A 20,060-nucleotide genomic window follows, 5' to 3' on the forward strand; every position below is an offset into this window, starting at 1 on the left:
CCGCACTGGCCACCAATGTGTTAACTACAGGGGGGGCTGCCCCCTGCTGCCTGGCAGCACCTGCCAGGCAGCAGGGGGCAGTCATGTACACAGTTCTTTTAGTATATTCTAACCTGAAGCGTCCCCATCACCATGGGAACGCCTCTGTGTTAGAATATACTGTCGGATCTGAGTTTTCACGAAGTGAAAACTCAGCTCTGAAAAAGCTTTTATGCAGACGGATCTTCGGATCCGTCTGTATTAAAGTAACCTACGGATCACGGACACGGATGCCAATCTTGTGTGCATCCGTCTTCTTTCACGGGCCCATTGACTTGAATGGGTCCGTGAACCGTTGTCCGTCAAAAAAATAGGACAGGTCATATTTTTTTGACGGACAGGATACACGGATCACGGTCTCGGCTGCAAAACGGTGCATTTTCCGATTTTGTCCACGGACCCATTGAAAGTCAATGGGTCCGCAAAAAAAACCTGAAAACGGCACAACGGCCACGGATGCACACAACGGTCGTGTGCATGAGGCCTAAGCCTGATCAGGCTCCAGCATTTAGCAGGAGCCTGATCAGGCTTAGATATACCACAGCAAGCCGGATGCCTGTGAAGGTGTTCGGTTGCCATGGTAACCATCGGGATGCTGCCACAGCACAGCGGCCCGATGGGGTAGGGAGGGAGCTCCTTCCCTCAGTTTACCCTTCAAGCATTGGGCCGCTGCCACAGCAGAGCAGCGGTCCGATGCTTAGCCGCTTCATACAGCGGTCCCTAAGGTCCAGGGCCGGCATCAGGGGGGGAACAAGCAGGGCAATTTCCGAAAGGGGGCCCCCTGCTGTTTGAAAGCTAAATGGGCCGATGGTGGGAGTCTTTTTTCTTCCACATGCTCCCTGTGACTGGCACTAACATGCTGCAGCAGTCCACTGCTGTCCACCCCACACAGTCTCTCCGTCTCGCTAGACAGCGGTCACTGCACAGCATTAGAATCCTGCTGCCACACACATCGCACATTCTGTGTGGGCGGAGCTAAGCACAAAAAATACTCTGTGTGAACATACCCAAAGAGGCTGCAAGATCAGCAGTTTACAGTGGAAAGGCTAAAGAGAGATAATGTGGCAGTCTACACTGTGGTTGCAGCCATTGTCTGTGCCTACAAAGTTCTGTCAGACTTCTGGTCCAATATTTCAGGATTTGGGGCCCCACTTTCAATTTTGCCCAGGGCAAAAGGACCACGGCAGTTTCAAGCAGAGTGTTAGCTGGACATTACAACTAACACTCTGCCCGCTGCCGCTCTGCCATCCTGAAAGGAGGGGGGGGGTTGCTGCGTGCTCTGCATCTCCTTCGCTTAGCGTCTCAATGGGGGAGGGAGCTCCCTCCCTCAGTTTACCCTTCAAACTTCTGGCCGCTGCCACAGCAGAGCAGCGGCCCGATGCTTAGCCCCTCCATACAGCGGTCCCTAAGGACCACGGCATGGAAGTGGTTAAACGACCAAAGTCGGCCATTTCAAGCAGAGTGTTAGCTGGACATTACAAAAAATTGTGTCGGGTGAAATTGAAAAAAATGCAATTCCGCCATTGCATTTTGGGTTTTGTTTTTACAGCTTTCACTGTTTGTTGAAAATGCAATTAAAACTTTATTCTGCAGGTTAGAATAATTACATTGATACGAAATTTATATACGGTAGTTACTAGTTTTACTAATAGTTATTATGTTTTACTGCTTTTAAAAATAGAAAAACTTGAAAAAATTTAAAAAATTCTTTGCATCACCATATTCTGACATACCTTTTTTTCCCCTAGCTACAGAGCTGTGTTATAGTTTGTTTTCCTGAGGTGAAAGCTGTAGTTTTTATTAGTACAATTTTGGCCTACATATGACTTTTTGATCACTTTTTATACAATTCCTTTGAGAGGTGAGGAGACTATAAAACAGCAAATCAGCGCAGGCTGTCATAGCCACCAATCGGTGGCCCATGATTTTGCTGTCAGGGCTCCAATAGGACAGCAATAGCGTGGGCAAGGCATGGAACCTAAGTGGCCCAACAAATTTAAGATTATGCCAGTTTATTAGTGCAAGTTACACCTGAAATCCGTGCCAGCTCCTAGCTGGGATAGATTTCAGATTCTGATGCACAGACCTGCCTAGATGTTCAAAAATTATTAAGAGGCCTGGGCCTCAATATAGTTGGTGCAACCAATGCCACCATAAACAAGATCCTTCCATGGTACTTCTTTAAAAAAAACATTCCTGTTGAACTGCACCCAAAAATATTGACATTTGTGATTATGTATTCTTTCCTTACAGTGATATATTTGTAACCCAGCTGTCCCCCCTCCCCTCCCCAGCACAGCAGAAGGTCTGGGACTGGGAGATGTTCTTCTGTGACACATCTCAATGAATCTGAGGACAGCAACCGTTGACAGATAACCTGATGAAAACCTTGGGTTACTTACTTGAACTGACCCAGTCGTTTTGCTAAGTAAGTATTAAGGCTACTTTCACACTAGCGTTCGGGTGTCCGCTCGTGCGCTCCGTTTGAAGGGGCTCACGAGCGGCCCCGAACGCATCCGTCTGGCCCCAATGCATTCTCAGTGGAGGCGGATCCACTGAGAATGCATCCGCCTGCCAGCGCTCAGCCTCCGCTCCGCTCAGTGAGCGGACACCTGAACGCTGCTTGCAGCGTTCGGGTGTCCGCCTGGCCGTGCGGAGGCGAGCGGATCCGTCCAGACTTACAATGTAAGTCAATGGGGACGGATCCGCTTGAAGATGACACCATATGGCTCAATCTTCAAGCGGATCCGTTCCCCATTGACTTACAATGTAAAGTCTGAACGGATCCGCTCAGGCTACTTTCATACTTAGAAAATTTTCTAAGTTTTAATGCAGACGGATCCGTTCTGAACGGATGCGAACGTCTGCATTATCGGAAGCGGATCCGTCTGATGAAACATCAGACGGATCCGCTCCGAACGCTAGTGTGAAAGTAGCCTAAGTTGCTCAAGTGTGATGAGCTTCTGGCTTTTGCCCCACTGCTGATTGATATTTTTCTTCCTACTGCAATCAACAGCGGGGGTAGAGAGATCCAGGAGCTCATGAATATGAGGACTCCCTGGTATGTTCTCTGTACAGAGCGGACTCACTATTGAACTCTTCAGTATAGTTTTAAACAAAATTACTGGGTCAATTCAAGTAAGTGACCGGGTGTTTTGCTCAAGGTATCTGCTATCAAATTTGGCAGCATCAAACAGGTGACAAATTTCCCAAAACAGGACCATTTTGCAACTACTTTATACTTTATCACTTTTATATTTATATAGACTGAGTAAAGCATGCGTATTACAGGTAGGGATGAGGGAATTTCATATTTTGAAATTCGTTTTCGGTTCATGCTGTGGTATTTACTGAATCGCGTTATGGATTCTGTTACCTCGGACCATAACGCAATTCCGTGATGGAATGCATAACAGAATGCCTTTAGAGTCATTCCGTTATTCATTCCGTCATAATAGAAGTCTATGGCCTGCATAACGGATCCGCCCAGTTTCCGTTATGCTGGAGTCGTCTAAAGGCATTCCGTTATGGAATTGCGTTATGGTCCGTGGTAGCGGAATCCATAACGCAATTCAGTAAATACCACAACACGAACCCGCACACGAACTTCAAAATATGAAATTCGCTCATCCCTAGTTACAGGCATTGATTATCATATACACTACTATACTCCCTAGACATGGGTAGCACCATTAAACAATCGTATATACGGGTATTTTCAGAGGGGCAATGTATACAGTGCACCAAAGTAAGCACGTAAAGCAGCACTGATCTGCAGAAGCAGAATGCTGAACTTTCCTGGATTTCCCATGACTCTTGCTTCTAATAATATTTACTGTAGCCTATAGGGACTAAACACAGATGTACATAGAATTTCTCCAGATAGCTTAAAAAATTTAAAATATTTACACCAGATCAGTAAGATACAGTAACACTATTAATTTTAAAAAATCAGTTAAAGGGTTTCTGTCAACAGATTTAACCCTATTAAGCTAGCTGACATTAGCGATCTAATCCATGAGGGTGTGCTACTGAGGGATAAGAGAGCAGGATCTTCTCCTATTTATAGAGACATGAAAACTGGTAAAACAGCTGCACACAATGCTCATCTATGGCAGATAAAAAGGGCAGGTATACATATGCATTGTTCACAGAGCTCGATTTGTGCTCTGTATTTTTTCTGTATATTTTATTTGGCCAAAATGAGGATTGTTTTTAATGGAATGTGACAATAAACAAATATCTGTTTAGTAAAATATGCAAAAGATAAAGTCTAAATAGTTAATGACATGTGTAAGCTGATACTAGAAGAACTAAAGAAACATAACTATTTTATATACAAGAAAAACACATTTATGTCCTAACTGGTTCTATCTGCTCTTTATGGTGTAACCCCAAGGTGTGGCTGACAGCATGTGGCCAAGCCATGCCCACCCATGGCACCCTTACACTACTTTCACACTAGCGTTTTTGCTGGATCCGTCACGGATCAGCAAAAACACTTCTGTGACGATAATACAACCGTCTGCATCCCTTATGAACGGGTCCGGTTGTATTATCTTTAAAATACTCCCCCTGAGGAAGCTGACGCGAAACATGTGTCGGGGTCTCTATGAGGTGCCACTAGCTGGATCTGCATTGTGTATATGCTGTGAATCATGGTTTTTATCTAGGTGGGGGAGCCACATGGTTTGATTTTTTATTTATTTATACTTGTTTTTCTATCCCACCTTTTCCACTACTTGCAATGCTATAACTTGATGTCACGACGCATTTTGTGCACTCTCCATGTGGTTTTGTCTGTCTTTGCCAATGTATGCATCTATTTATTTGTTTTATCAATTTCAATAAAGATACATTTTTGGATATACATTTTTGTATTATATCTGTGTATATGCTGAGTGTCTGGGTTTGTCCCATCTTGGAGCTATTATCTTTAAAATAGCCATGACAGATCCGTCATGAATACCATTGAAAGTCAATGGGGGGTGGATCCGGTTTTCTTTTGTGTCAGAGAAAACGGATCCGTCCCCATTGACTTACATTGTGGGTCATGATCCGTCTTGCTCCGTACCACATCGCAGACAGAAAAACGCTACTTGCAACCAAACAGAATGGAATGCACTCTGGTGCACTCCGTTTCATTCAGTTCAGTTTTGTCCCTGTTGACAATGAATGGGGACAAAACAGAAGTGCCACCCCCCCACCCCCCCCGCTATTAAGATCCTATGACGGATCTCAATAACGGAAAGGGAAAGCGCAAGTGTGAAAGTAGTCTTACTGAGATCAGTTTTCATCAATACCAGTCCTGGATAAACTGAATATCTGCAGTTACAAACTTTTCCACACCATTTCCTCCAAAATAGGAAATATCAGGGCTTCAGCACAAAAGTGCATTCAGGATCCATGCTGTACAGATTGCAGCTGCATTGTCCACAGTTTTCTATTTACTTAAAGGGAGACTGTCAGCAGTGCGGGCTGCCATCTTTAGTAAGGTAGACTCACCCGTCCGGTGATGCACAGGTAAGCCCTTACCTGTGCCGGGAGCCGGTCTGAAATCAAATGCAGTCAACGGGAGCAGGCAATTCCGAGAACAGCCGCCGGGGGCCTTCATCGGGCTGTTCTCAGAACTGCCTGCTCCCGGTGACTACATTTGATTTCAGACCGGCTCCGAGCACAGGTAAGGGCTTACCTGTGCATCGCCGGACGGGTGAGTCTACCTTTCTAAAGATGGCAGCCCGCATGTGTTCGCTGGTGAACACTGCAAACTGACCATCACTGCCTGTCAGCACTTTTTGACCATGCAAAAGTGCTGACAGTGCTAGGTAGAGTCCCAGGAACTTTTATTAGAGGAGTACTGTGAATATGAATTTTTATTGTGGCAGGTTCTGCTCCTGCAAGTACCCAGGAGATGATCCTTCACTGTGAAGTGCCGTCGACATTAAGCTGCCTCAGAACCTGGCAGAATAAAAGTTTATCTTCACACTACTCCTGATAATAAAAAGTATGCAAAAGGCACATTTCCTCCTGCTCTGCACTTTTACCAATTTAGCATGATCAAAACTGCTGATAGACTCTCTTTAAAAGGGACTTTTCTTGTTTTTAATTTTAGTATTATTAGAGGGGTTTTCCAAGCACATCTAACATCGATTGTGAGGAAACACTTCCAGCATGGATGTCCAGAGACTATTGTGCATAGAAACTATTCTAATTAATGAGACCTGAATAATTAGCGTGCACCATGTGCATGAGGCCTAGCTGGAAAATGTTCAATTATAAATCAGCGCAGTGATGTGAATAAGAGATGTCAGTTATTTCCTTTTTATTTTCACTGAAGGTTGGAATGAGAAAACTACAAATTAAAGGCGCCAGAATAATTATCCTGCCAAGCCTTAAAATTCTTATCTGTCCTTTTGTTTACAGTTCTTTTTCCTATTAGCCATAGCTAACAAAATAAAACTTGGCATGACATGTCAAACATTATAGTCCCTCACCACGGGAGGCATGCACTAGAGACTCCTCCACTACTTTATTACAATGTATCTTCACAATCAGTATAGGCTCAGCTAGTCTTCTATGTGTGTTGACTGTTGTTTCAGGGTAAAATATGTACTTAAAAATTCAATATTATCCTTGTAATATTGTGCCCAGAAATTCATGACTTCTGTTCTCTAAGGTTAGAAAAAGTGTAAACTTTTTTTTTTTTCCAGGAACCGTGCCAGTCTTATCCATGAACTGTGTCTGGTATTGCAGCTCAGTGTATTTCTCGGCAAAGTGAATATGTTTTTGGAGTGTGGGTGGAAACCAGAGTGCTAAAAGAAAACCCTCACAAACATACAAACTTGATGCAATTGGAATCCAGGTCCCTTGTGCCGCAAGGCAGTAGCCACATACTGGTTTATTAGTACCTGGTATAGCACAAGGAGAAAGCCATGACTGGTTGATAATGTCATCTCTCAGTCATAGGTTCTTCCGTCACACAGGGTGATGAACCATACTATAAACGGCAGATAGATGTGGATTCCACCTCTGGACGGAGGTCTGGTTTGGGGGTTACAGGACAAAAACTGCTCCACTGAGTTGAACGTAGAGGTGGCTGTGCAAAGGTTGGACCTGTGCCTACATATCCTGTGGTTGTTCCATAAATGCCTAAGATAGAAATAACCCTTTATCATAGTAAATAATTATATAAAAAATAATTAAACTGTAGATAATCTAGTGCAACTTGACACAGAAAGGAAAAGATACTTGCCAGTGATTGATGATTAGCTGTGAAGCATGAGAGCGGAGCATAAATGTGGCGTATTATTACTGGGGGCATGGTGAGGTAGGGCGACTGGATGTTATATTAAGGGTCATACGAATATATACAGTATATGTTCCTGTATACACATTGCAAGAAGCAGTCCGAAATACAATCTCACTCAACTCAAAAAAATGCAAAGCAATTCCATTCTAGACATACTGGGGAAGATTTATCTAGATCAGCGCTTTCTGTGCTGCTCTTGATATCCCCTGCACTGCCGGAGGATGCTCCTAATTTATGATGAGGCACAGGCCTTTAGGTGCATCCTCTGGCAGTCCGTGCGCCTAAACAGAAATCTACGACAGCTCAGAGTTGCTATAGATTTCTGGCTTCATTTGTGCCAGAAAACTGGTGTAAAGGATAAATTTGTCTTAGCTGATGACCCTCTTCCCACCCTTAGCGCACTGCCTTTTAGAAATGTGGTGAGGGGGGAGAGTGTTAAAAAGCCACTTGCGACAATTTTTATAAAAGTCACAAACACTTGTGTTTTCAACTTTTTAATGACACTTTTCTGGTGCAGGGAGATGATAAATCTCCCCCATAGTGTCACAAATCTCTATTGTAATCGGGCAAACTCAAATGCAGAAACATGAAGAGTGACTGTGAGCACTTGATACAGGTTACATATTTCTGAGCTGTAAATAATGAGTGTTAATGCAGAGATGAAGGGTGGAGACCAAACAGCAAATGGAATTCATAGGAGAATAAATACTCATTCTGTTTAGACTACCTCACACAGAGATAACAGTATGCGATACCAATATCTGTCCTTGCAGTGATGCCAGCGTCTGTCCTTGCAGAAGCACAGAACCATTTCTCATTACATTTTTATTCTTCATTTTGAATGGAAGTCATGATGCTTATATGAAGTAGCCCAAATACACAAAACATACATCACTCTACTTTGGTTACTGCTGCAACTTCTGATTTACTATTACATGAACAATTTTAGTAATGTTAGTAGAAGTTCTCTTTAAGGGGGTTCTTCGAGACCTGAAACCCCTTTTTTATATTGCCAAGCACAGTGCAGGCAGCAAAAAAATATTAAAAATCACCTTTTTCAGGTGCTAAGCTGTCATCTCTGCCTCTGAAAAAAATTACAAATAAGGGGGCAGCACCGCTGACCCCTCCAGACCTCCACTGGGAATGCACACACCAGTCAACAGCCGCAGATTGGCAATGGCTGTTCCATATAAATAGCACAAAAACAGAGTTGACGGCAGCATATCCTCCATGATTCTTTATTCAAAATGGGTCCATCAAAAAGTACAAAGTGCAAAAATTGTGTAACGTTTCGACTAATACATAGTCTTGTGTGTAGATGCCAAACCACACTTCTGGTCTTAGCATCGGTGAAACGTAAGTCTGTTTTTTAAAGCCTGCACCCTGCCTGGTATATCCTCAGATAAAAGGCAAAACAGGTAATGGATTACCCTGTAATATGTGAAGATTTTGTAATTATTCAAATCAGAGATGTCATGGTAACCATATATGTGTGTATCTACATATATATATATATATATATATATATATATATATATATATACAGTCAGGTACATAAATATTGGGACATCGGCACAATAGTAACATTTTTGGCTCTATACACCACCACAATGGATTTGAAATGAAACGAACAAGATGTGCTTTAACTGCAGACTGTCAGCTTTAATTTGAGGATGTTTATATCCAAATCAGGTAAACGGTGTAGGAATTACAACAGTTTGAATATGTGCTTCCCACTTGTTAAGGGACCAAAAGTAATGGGACAATTGGCTTCTCAGCTGTTCCATGACCAGGTGTGTGTTATTCCCTCATTATCCCAATTACAATGAGCAGATAAAAGGTCCAGAGTAGGGATGAGCGAACCCGAACGGTATAGTTCGGGTTCGTACCGAATTTTGGGGTGTCCATGACACGGACCCGAACATTTTCGTAAAAGTTCGGGTTCGGCGCTTTCTTGGCGCTTTTTGAAAGGCTGCAAAGCAGCCAATCAACAAGCGTCATACTACTTGCCCCAAGAGGCCATCACAGCCATGCCTACTATTGGCATGGCTGTGATTGGCCAGTGCAGCATGTGACCCAGCCTCTATTTAAGCTGGAGTCACGTAGCACCACACGTCACTCTGCTCTGATCAGTGTAGAGAGAGGTTGCAGCTGCTGTTAGGGCGAGATTAGGCAGTGATTAACTCAGCAAACCACTTAATTCAGTGATCGATCTACAGCTGTGGATCATTGAACTGCTGCTATTTAATTGCTCACTGTTTTTAGGCTGCCCAGAGCGTTTTTATGTCACTTTTTTCTTGGGTGATCGGCGGCCATTTTGTGTCTTGTGGTGCGCCAGCACAAACTGCCACCAAGTCCATTTAACCATCAATAGTGTGGTTATTTTTTTGCTATATCCTACATCAGGGGCTTGGCTGTGCTTGCTATTTTATTGAGGGGTAAAATACAATTGCCAAAATAGCAGTACCCTAAATCTGGTGTTTCAGCTGTGGCTAGCCAATTGTAATACTGTCTGCTGTCTGGCAAAGGATATATTTTTGTTCTGGGTTGAAATACAATTCCCAAGTTAGCAATTCCCTAAATCTGTGGTTTCTGCTGTATCAGGCCAAGTTTAAATCGATCCATAAAAGGGTATATTAGATTTAAGGTGCGGATAGTGTCATCCTCAATAACTTCACACGCTACCGTGCATTTCCAAGTTTAATTCTGTTCGTAAACGTATACCTGTCACCCAGCGCCTAAATAATAGGCCTAAAATTTATATTCAGTTAAATCTGTGTTTATTGCTGAGGCTGGTCAATTCATTTAGTGTCCGCCAAAGCACAGTTTTTGTTCTGGTTTGAAATACAATTCCCAACTTAGCAATTCCCTAAATCAGTGGTTTCTGCTGTATCAGGCCAACTTTAAATCTATCCATAAAAGGGTATATTAGATTGAAGGTGCGGATAGGGTCATCCTCAATAACTTCACACGCTACCGTGCATTTCCAAGTATAATTCTGTCCGTAAACGTATACCTGTCATCCAGCGCCTAAATAATAGGCCTAAAATTTATATTCAGCTAAATCTGTGTTTATTGCTGAGGCTGGTCAATTCATTTAGTGTCCGCCAAAGCACAGTTTTTGTTCTGGTTTGAAATACAATTCCCAACTTAGCAATTCCCTAAATCAGTGGCTTCTGCTGTATCAGGCCAACTTTAAATCTATCCATAAAAGGGTATATTAGATTGAAGGTGCGGATAGGGTCATTCTCAATAACTTCACACGCTACCGTGCATTTCCAAGTCTAATTCTGTCCGTAAACGTATACCTGTCATCCAGCGCCTAAATAATAGGCCTAAAATTTATATTCAGCTAAATCTGTGTTTATTGCTGAGGCTGGTCAATTCATTTAGTGTCCGCCAAAGCACAGTTTTTGTTCTGGTTTGAAATACAATTCCCAACTTAGCAATTCCCTAAATCAGTGGTTTCTGCTGTATCAGGCCAACATTAAATCTATCCATAAAAGGGTAGATTAGATTGAAGGTGCGGATAGTGTCATCCTCAATAACTTCACACGCTACCGTGCATTTCCAAGTTTAATTCTGTCCGTAAACGTATACCTGTCATCCAGGGCCTAAATACTAGGCCTACAATTTATATTCAGCTAAATCTGTCGTTACTGCTGTGCCTGTATTAGTGTAATACGGTACCTAAATAGATAGCCAGATAGTGTTAGGTGTCTGTGAAAAAAGGCCTGAATTTGAATTCAATACATTGGGCCAAATAATTTTTTTCTTATTGTGGTGAACGGTAGCAATGAGGAAAACATCTAGTAAGGGACGCGGACATGGTCGTGGTGGTGTTAGTGGACCCTCTGGTGCTGGGAGAGGACGTGGCCGTTCTGCCACAGCCACACGTCCTAGTGAACCAACTACCTCAGGTCCCAGTAGCCACCAGAATTTACAGCGATATTTGGTGGGGCCCAATGCTGTTCTAAGGATGGTAAGGCCTGAGCAGGTACAGGCATTAGTCAATTGGGTGGCCGACAGTGGATCCAGCACGTTCACATTATCTCCCACCCAGTCTTCTGCAGAAAGCTCACAGATGGTGCATGAAAACCAAGCCCATCAGTCTGTCACATCACCCCCATGCATATCAGGGAAACTGTCTGAGCCTCAAGTTATGCAGCAGTCTCTTATGCTGTTTGAAGACTCTGCTGGCAGGGTTTCCCAAGGGCATCCACCTAGCCCTTCCCCAGGGGTGGAAGAGATAGAATGCACTAACGCACAACCACTTATGTTTCCTGATGAGGACATGGGAATACCACCTCAGCACGTCTCTGATGATGACGAAACACAGGTGCCAACTGCTGCGTCATTCTGCAGTGTGCAGACTGAACAGGAGGTCAGGGAGGAAGACTGGGTGGAAGACGATGCAGGGGACGATGAGGTCCTAGACCCCACATGGAATGAAGGTCGTGCCACTGACTTTCAGAATTCGGAGGAAGAGGCAGTGGTGAGACCGAGCCAACAGCGTAGCAAAAGAGGGAGCAGTGGGCAAAAGCAGAACACCCGCCGCCAAGAGAGTCCATCTGCTACTGGCCACCGCCATCTGGGACCGAGCACCCCAAAGGCAGCTTCAAGGAGTTCCCTGGCGTGGCAGTTCTTCAAACAATGTGCTGACGACAAGACCCGAGTGGTTTGCACGCTGTGCCATCAGAGCCGGAAGCAAGGCATTAACGTTTTGAACCTTAGCACAACCTACATGACCAGGCACCTGCATGCAAAGCATGAACTGCAGTGGAGTAAACACCTTAAAAACAAGGAACTCACTCAGGCTCCCCCTGCTACCTCTTCTGCTGCTGCCGCCGCCTCGGCCTCTTCCTCCGCCTCTGGAGGAACATTGGCACCTGCCGCCCAGCAAACAGAGGATGTACCACCAACACCACCACCTCCGTCACCAAGCATCTCAACCATGTCACACGGCAGCGTTCAGCTCTCCATCTCACAAACATTTGAGAGAAAGTGTAAATTCCCACCTAGCCACCCTCGATCCCTGGCCCTGAATGCCAGCATTTCTAAACTACTGGCCTATGAAATGCTGTCATTCAGGCTGGTGGACACAGACAGCTTCAAACAACTCATGTCGCTTGCTGTCCCACAGTATGTTGTTCCCAGCCGCCACTACTTCTCCAAGAGAGCCGTGCCTTCCATGCACAACCAAGTATCTGATAAAATCAAGTGTGCACTGCGCAACGCCATCTGTGGCAAGGTCCACCTAACCACAGATACGTGGACCAGTAAGCACGGCCAGGGACGCTATATCTCCCTAACTGCACACTGGGTAAATGTAGTGGCGACTGGGCCCCAGGCGAAGAGCTGTTTGGCGCACGTCCTTCCGCCGCCAAGGATCGCAGGGCAACATTCTTTGCCTCCTGTTGCCTCCTCCTCCTACTCGGCTTCCTCCTCCTCTTCTTCCACCTGCTCATCCAGTCAGCCACACACCTTCACCACCAACTTCAGCAAAGCCCGGGGTAAACGTCAGCAGGCCATTCTAAAACTCATATGTTTGGGGGACAGGCCCCACACCGCACAGGAGTTGTGGCGGGGTATAGAACAACAGACCGACGAGTGATTGCTGCTGGTGAGCCTCAAGCCCGGCCTGGTGGTGTGCGATAATGGGCGAAATCTCGTTGCAACTCTGGGACTAGCCGGTTTGACGCACATCCCTTGCCTGGCGCATGTGCTGAATTTGGTGGTGCAGAAGTTCATTCACAACTACCCCGACATGTCAGAGCTGCTGCATAAAGTGCGGGCCGTCTGTGCGCGCTTCAGGCGTTCACATCCTGCCGCTGCTCGCCTGTCTGCGCTACAGCGTAACTTCGGCCTTCCCGCTCACCGCCTCATATGCGACGTGCCCACCAGGTGGAACTCCACCTTGCACATGCTGGACAGACTGTGCGAGCAGCAGCAGGCCATAGTGGAGTTTCAGCTGCAGCACTGCGGAACAGTACCACTTCACCACCAATGACTGGGCCTCCATGCGAGACCTGTGTGCCCTGTTGCGCTGTTTCGAGTACTCCACCAAAATGGCCAGTGGCGATGATGCCGTTATCAGCGTTACAATACCACTTCTATGTCTCCTTGAGAAAACACTTAGGGCGATGATGGAAGAGGGGGTGGCCCAGGAGGAGGAGGAGGAGGAAGAGAGGTCATTTTTAGCACTTTTAGGCCAGTCTCTTAGAAGTGACTCAGAGGGAGGTTTTTTGCAACAGCAGAGGCCAGGTACAAATGTGGCCAGCCAGGGCCCACTACTGGAGGACGAGGATGAGGAGTAGGTGGAGGAGGATGAGTATGAAGCATGTTCACAGCGGGGTGGCACCCAACGCAGCTCGGGCCCATCACTGGTGCGTGGCTGGGGGGAAACGCAGGATGATGACGATACGCCTCCCACAGAGGACAGCTTGTCCTTACCTCTGGGCAGCCTGGCACACATGAGCGACTACATGCTGCAGTGCCTGCGCAACGACAGCAGAGTTGCCCACATTTTAACGTGTACGGACTACTAGGTTGCCACCCTGCTGGATCCACGGTACAAAGACAATGTGCCCACCTTACTTCCTGCACTGGAGCGTGATAGGAAGATGCGCGAGTACAAGCGCACATTGGTAGACGCGCTACTGAGAGCATTCCCAAATGTCACAGGGAAACAAGTGGAAGCCCAAGGCGAAGGCAGAGGAGGAGCAAGAGGTCGCCAACGCAGCTGTGTCACGGCCAGCTCCTCTGAGGGCAGGGTTAGCATGGCAGAGATGTGGAAAAGTTTTGTCAACACACCACAGATAACTGCACCACCACCTGATACGGAACGTGTTAGCAGGAGGCAACATTTCACTAACATGGTGGAACCGTACGTGTGCACACCCCTCCACGTACTGACTGATGGTTCGGCCCCATTCAACTTCTGGGTCTCCAAATTGTCCACTTGGCCAGAGCTAGCCTTTTATGCCTTGGAGGTGCTGGCCTGCCCGGCGGCCAGCGTTTTGTCTGAACGTGTATTCAGCACGGCAGGGGGCGTCATTAAAGACAAACGCAGCCGCCTGTCTACAGCCAATGTGGACAAGCTGACGTTCATAAAAATGAACCAGGCATGGATCCCACAGGACCTGTCCATCCCTTGTGCAGATTAGACATTAACTACCTCCCCTTAACCATATATTGTTGTACTCCAGGGCACTTCCTCATTCAATCCTATTTTTATTATCATTTTACCATTATATTGCGGGGCAACCCAAAGTTGAATGAACCTCTCCTCTGTCTGGGTGCCGGGGCCTAAAAATATCTGACAGTGGCCTGTTCCAGTGTTGGGTGACGTGAAGCATGATTCTCTGCTATGACATGAAGCCTGAATCTCTGCTATGGGACCTCTCTCCTCTGTCTGGGTGCCGGGGCCAAAATATCTGACAATGGACTGTTCCAGTTTTGGGTGACGTGAAGCATGATTCTCTGCTATGACATGAAGCCTGAATCTCTGCTATGGGACCTTTCTCCTCTGTCTGGGTGCCGGGGCCAAAATATATGACAATGGACTGTTCCAGTTTTGGGTGACGTGAAGCCTGATTCTCTGCTATGACATGAAGACTGATTCTCTGCTATGACATGAAGCCTGAATCTCTGCTATGGGACCTCTCTCCTCTTTCTGGGTGCCGGGGCCTAAATATATGACAATGGACTGTTCCAGTGGTGGATGACGTGAAGCCTGATTCTCTGCTATGACATGAAGACTGATTCTCTGCTGACATGAAGCCTGAATCTCTGTTATGGGACCTCTCTCCTCTGTCTGGGTGCCGGGGCCTAAATATATGACAATGGACTGTTCCAGTTTTGGCTGACGTGAAGCCTGATTCTCTGCTATGACATGAAGACTGATTCTCTGCTGACATGAAGCCTGAATCTCTGTTATGGGACCTCTCTCCTCTGTCTGGGTGCCGGGGCCTAAATATATGACAATGGACTGTTCCAGTTTTGGCTGACGTGAATCCTGATTCTCTGCTATGACATGAAGACTGATTCTCTGCTGACATGAAGCCTGATCTCTGCTATGGGACCTCTCTCCAATTGATATTGGTTAATTTGTATTTATTTTATTTTTATTTTTATTAATTTCCCTATCCACATTTGTAGCCCTCTAGCCCTTTCCTGGGCTGTTTTACAGCCTTTTTAGTGCCGAAAAGTTCGGGTCCCCATTTACTTCAATGGGGTTCGGGACGAAGTTCGGGTCGGATTCGTATCCCGAACCCGAACATTTCCAGGAAGTTCGGCCGAACTTCTCGAACCCGAACATCCAGGTGTTCGCTCAACTCTAGTCTAGAGTTCATTTCAAGTGTGCTATTTGCATTTGGAATCTATTGCTGTCAACTCTCAAGATGAGATCCAAAGAGCTGTCACTATCAGTGAAGCAAGCCATCATTAGGCTGAAAAAAACAAAACAAACCCATCAGAGAGATAGCAAAAACATTAGGCGTGGCCAAAACAACTGTTTGGAACATTCGTAAAAAGAAGGAAAGCACCGGCGAGCTCAGCAACACCAAAAGACCCAGAAGACCACAGAAAACAACTGTGGTGGATGACCGCAGAATTCTTTCCCTGGTAAAGAAAACTCCCTTCACAACAGTTGGCCAGATCCAGAACACTCTCCAGGAGGTAGGTGTATGTGCGTCAAAGTCAACAATCAAGAGAAGACTTCCCCAGAGTGAATGCAGAGGGTTCACCACAAGGTGTAAACCATTGGTGAGCCTCAAAAACAGGAAGGCCAGATTAGAGCTTGCCAAACGACATCTAAAAAAGCCTTCACAGTTCTGGAACAACATCCTATGGACAGATGAGACCAAGATCAACTTGTACCAAAGTGATGGGAAGAGAAGTGTCACTACCAGAGCTTTGAGACGTTCTCACAGCTCTGTTTCTCCACCCCTGTGATGATGTCACTACTAGAGCTTGGAGGAGTTCCCACTGCTCTGTTTCTCCGCCCCTGTGATGAGCTCTTTACTTTCTGTTTCCTTCGTCCCAGCTGTTCCTCCTGCGTTTGATTTCCCTGCCTTTAAATCACCCCACCTCCTTTTGTAGTGTGTGGATTATATTTCTCATTTGAGTTGTAGCTCTTGCTTGAGTATCTTCCCTTGTATGCTATCCTTTCACTGGACCTGTGTTCTGCTGCAGCAAGTACTCCGGATATTGCCAGCCTGTCTTTGGATCAGTCTTCACTGCCGCTGCAGCTCCTTCAGCTAAGTGTGCAGACATTGTAGTGTATCTGTGTGTTTTCTGACTGGATCCGAGGCGACCACGGTTCCCTCCATATACTGAGCAGGGCACCGGTGGCCGTGCCCCTTCCACTATTGTAGGGGTTACAGTGGTCATCAGTCTTAGGTACTCGGGCATGCCTCGTTCCACCATTTGGATCCGGGCATGGGCTTAGCAGCATAGGGAGAGCTTTGAGGGTCTGACAGGGGTCACCCTTTATCCTCCCTAGTTTGGGTCCGGTCAGTAGCTCTATTTTCTGTGCATGCTCTTGTTGCTCACATACAGCCGTGACATTATAATCCACCAAAACCGTCTTTTTGACATGGATCCGCTTTCTGGCCTGGTTGACCGCATGCAGGGTCTTTCTTTGGAGGTAGCGGATCTCCGTCAATCTATGACTCAGCTTCAAGCATTGGGCTCTGCTCCGGCTCATGGAGTCTGTTGCGAGCCAAAGGTCTCACTTCCGGAAACGTTCTCCGGGGGCAGTGAGAGTTTTGTTCGCTTCAGAGAGGCATGCAAACTCCATTTTTGCTTGTGTCCCCATTCCTCTGGTAATCAGGAGCAGAGGGTGAGGATTGTCATCTCCCTGCTCAGGGGTAATGCTCAGACTTGGGCTTTTTCGCTGCCATCAGGGGATCCCTCCCTTCGATCCGTGGAAGGATTTTTTGTGGCCCTGGGGCAGATATATGATGACCCGGATCGTGTTGCTCCGGCTGAATCTAACTTACGTTTTTTATGCCAGAGCAAACTGTCTGCGGAGCTTTATTGTTCTGAATTTCGGAGATGGGCAGCTGATTCAGGTTGGAATGATGCTGCACTCCGGAGTCAGTTCTGTCATGGTCTCTCAGAGAGATTGAAAGATGCGTTTGCTTTCCATGAGAGACCAACATCCTTAGAGTCTGCCATGTCATTGGCGGTACGCCTTGACAGGCGTCTAAGAGAAAGAAACGAGACCTCTCTGTCCAGCCATTGTCAGTCTAGGGGCAGTGGTGCAGACTCATTCAGTGTGCAGGGGCCTCATCCTGTCTCAGTCCCTCTGAGGAGGAGCCCATGCAGCTAGGTCGACTTGCCCCTGATAAAAGAGGATTTAGTCCTCAGAGTATGGTGTGTTTTTGTTGTGGGGGCATAGGTCATTTGGCAAATGTTTGTCCGTCTAGGAGATTCTTGAACTGTACTAAGAGCGATAATAAGAGAAAAACCTGAAAAGGTAAATCATCAAACTCTGCTTCATCTGCTACTTTGGGCAAAGTTGATGTAGGAATTTATGCTTTTCCTCTGACCTGCAGTTCCCGTTTTCTCCTGTCTGCCAGGGTGGCGCTAGAGAGCAAAGTCATTTCTTGTGAGATTTTTGTTGATAGTGGAGCGGCTGTCAATCTTATTGACACTCAATTTGTAGCCATGCATGGTTTCAGGTTTGCACATTAGAAAAGGATATACCTGTTTTTGCTATTGACTCTGCTCCACTCTCACAGAGATCTCTGAAGGGCATTGTTCACAATATCCGGTTAGCTGTAGGTGACACTCATGTGGAGGATATATCTTGTTTTGTCCTTAACGGATTGCCTTCTCCTCTAGTTTTGGGGTTACCCTGGCTCACTAGACATAACCCCACTATTGATTGGCAAGGAAGGCAAATAAATGAGTGGAGTGACTTTTGTATAGAGAATTGTCTTACAGCGACTTTTGCAGAGGTGTCTACTAAAACTGTGCCATCATTTCTCTCTGATTTCTCGGACGTGTTTTCCGAGAGCGGTGTTCAGGAGCTACCTCCTCACCGGGAGTTTGACTGTCCCATTAACCTCATTCCCGGCGCCAAGCTGCCAAAAGCTCGCCTCTACAATCTCTCACAACCGGAAAGAATCGCAATGCAAACCTATATCTCCGAGAGTCTCTATAAGGGGCATATTCGTCCCTCAAAATCACCTGTTGCTGCTGGGTTTTTTTTTGTTAAAAAAAACGATGGCTCTCTGAGACCTTGCCTAGATTTTAGGGATCTGAACCGTATCACGATTCGCGATCCCTATCCCCTTCCTCTGATCCCGGACCTCTTCAACCAAATTGTTGGGGCCAATGTGTTTTCCAAATTGGATTTGAGAGGCGCGTACAACCTGGTCAGGGTCAGAGAGGGGGATGAATGGAAAACGGCCTTTAATACCCCTAACGGGCATTTTGAGAATCTCGTTATGCCTTTCGGCCTGATGAATGCTCCGGCCGTCTTTCAGCATTTTGTTAACAGTATTTTCTACCATTTAATGGGGAAATTTGTATTGGTGTATCTTGATGATATTTTGATTTTTTCCCCTGATGTTCAGACCCATCAGGATCATCTTTTTCAGGTTCTGCAGATTCTGCGGGAAAATAAATTGTACGCCAAGCTGGAGAAATGTCTTTTTATGGTATCGGAGATTCAATTTCTGGGTTTTCTCCTCTCTGCTTCTGGTTTTCGCATGGATCCGGAGAAGGTCCGTGCTGTACTTGAGTGGGAGCTTCCTGAGAATCAGAAGGCATTGATGCGCTTTCTGGGTTTTGCGAACTATTACAGAAAGTTCATTTTGAATTATTCCTCTGTTGTCAAACCCCTCACTGACATGACAAAAAAGGGGGCGGATTTTTCCTCTTGGTCGGAGGAGGCGCTTGCAGCTTTTTCTAAGATTAAAGAGAGTTTTGCATCTGCTCCCGTCTTGGTGCATCCCGATGTTTCCTTACCTTTTATTGTTGAGGTGGATGCTTCCGAGGTGGGTGTGGGTGCGGTTTTGTCCCAGGGCCCTTCTGCCAAATGGCGACCCACGTCACAAACTCTTCAAGGAGCATCATGATACTGTTCTTGCTGGTCACCCCGGGAGTAGAGCCACGGTAGATCTCATGGCTCGGAGATTTTGGTGGCCGGCTCTTCGTAAGGCGGTGGAGGGTTTTGTGGCTGCTTGTGAGACGTGCGCTCGCACTAAGGTCCCTCGTTCACGGCTACTGAGGAAGGCGTACTTCTAAACCCCGAAACGCGTCTAGCCTAGACAGGACCCCAACATTTGGACCACTTGGGAAGCTGGAGATTTGACTGGAAAGTCGCAAAGAAAGAACTACCTGGCACAAGAAAGGTACACTTGGAAAAGAAAGTGTAAGGCCTGATTCCATGGTGAAGGCCTGAACACATGTGCCAAACAATTGCAGTTGTGCGAGTTTACTATAAGATATGGTCTGCAAACTCAGAAGTCCATAACTGCATCTTTGTCGACTTATCAAAGGAGACGGTAAGACCGTACGATTTTATCCAGCAATTATTTTCCAGCGATTTAAAAACTGCATTATTATTCCAGTGGGACGCTGCTGGTGGATGCTATTAGCGGGACGCCGCTTGAGTTTGTTCTTTGATTGCTCATTGGGACTTTGCTTTTTTTCGGATATCCCTGTCATTTATCGAAAGAGACATACATAAAGGACA

This window comes from Bufo bufo, chromosome 2, assembly GCF_905171765.1.
Source record: "Bufo bufo chromosome 2, aBufBuf1.1, whole genome shotgun sequence".
Classification (NCBI taxonomy): domain Eukaryota; kingdom Metazoa; phylum Chordata; class Amphibia; order Anura; family Bufonidae; genus Bufo; species Bufo bufo.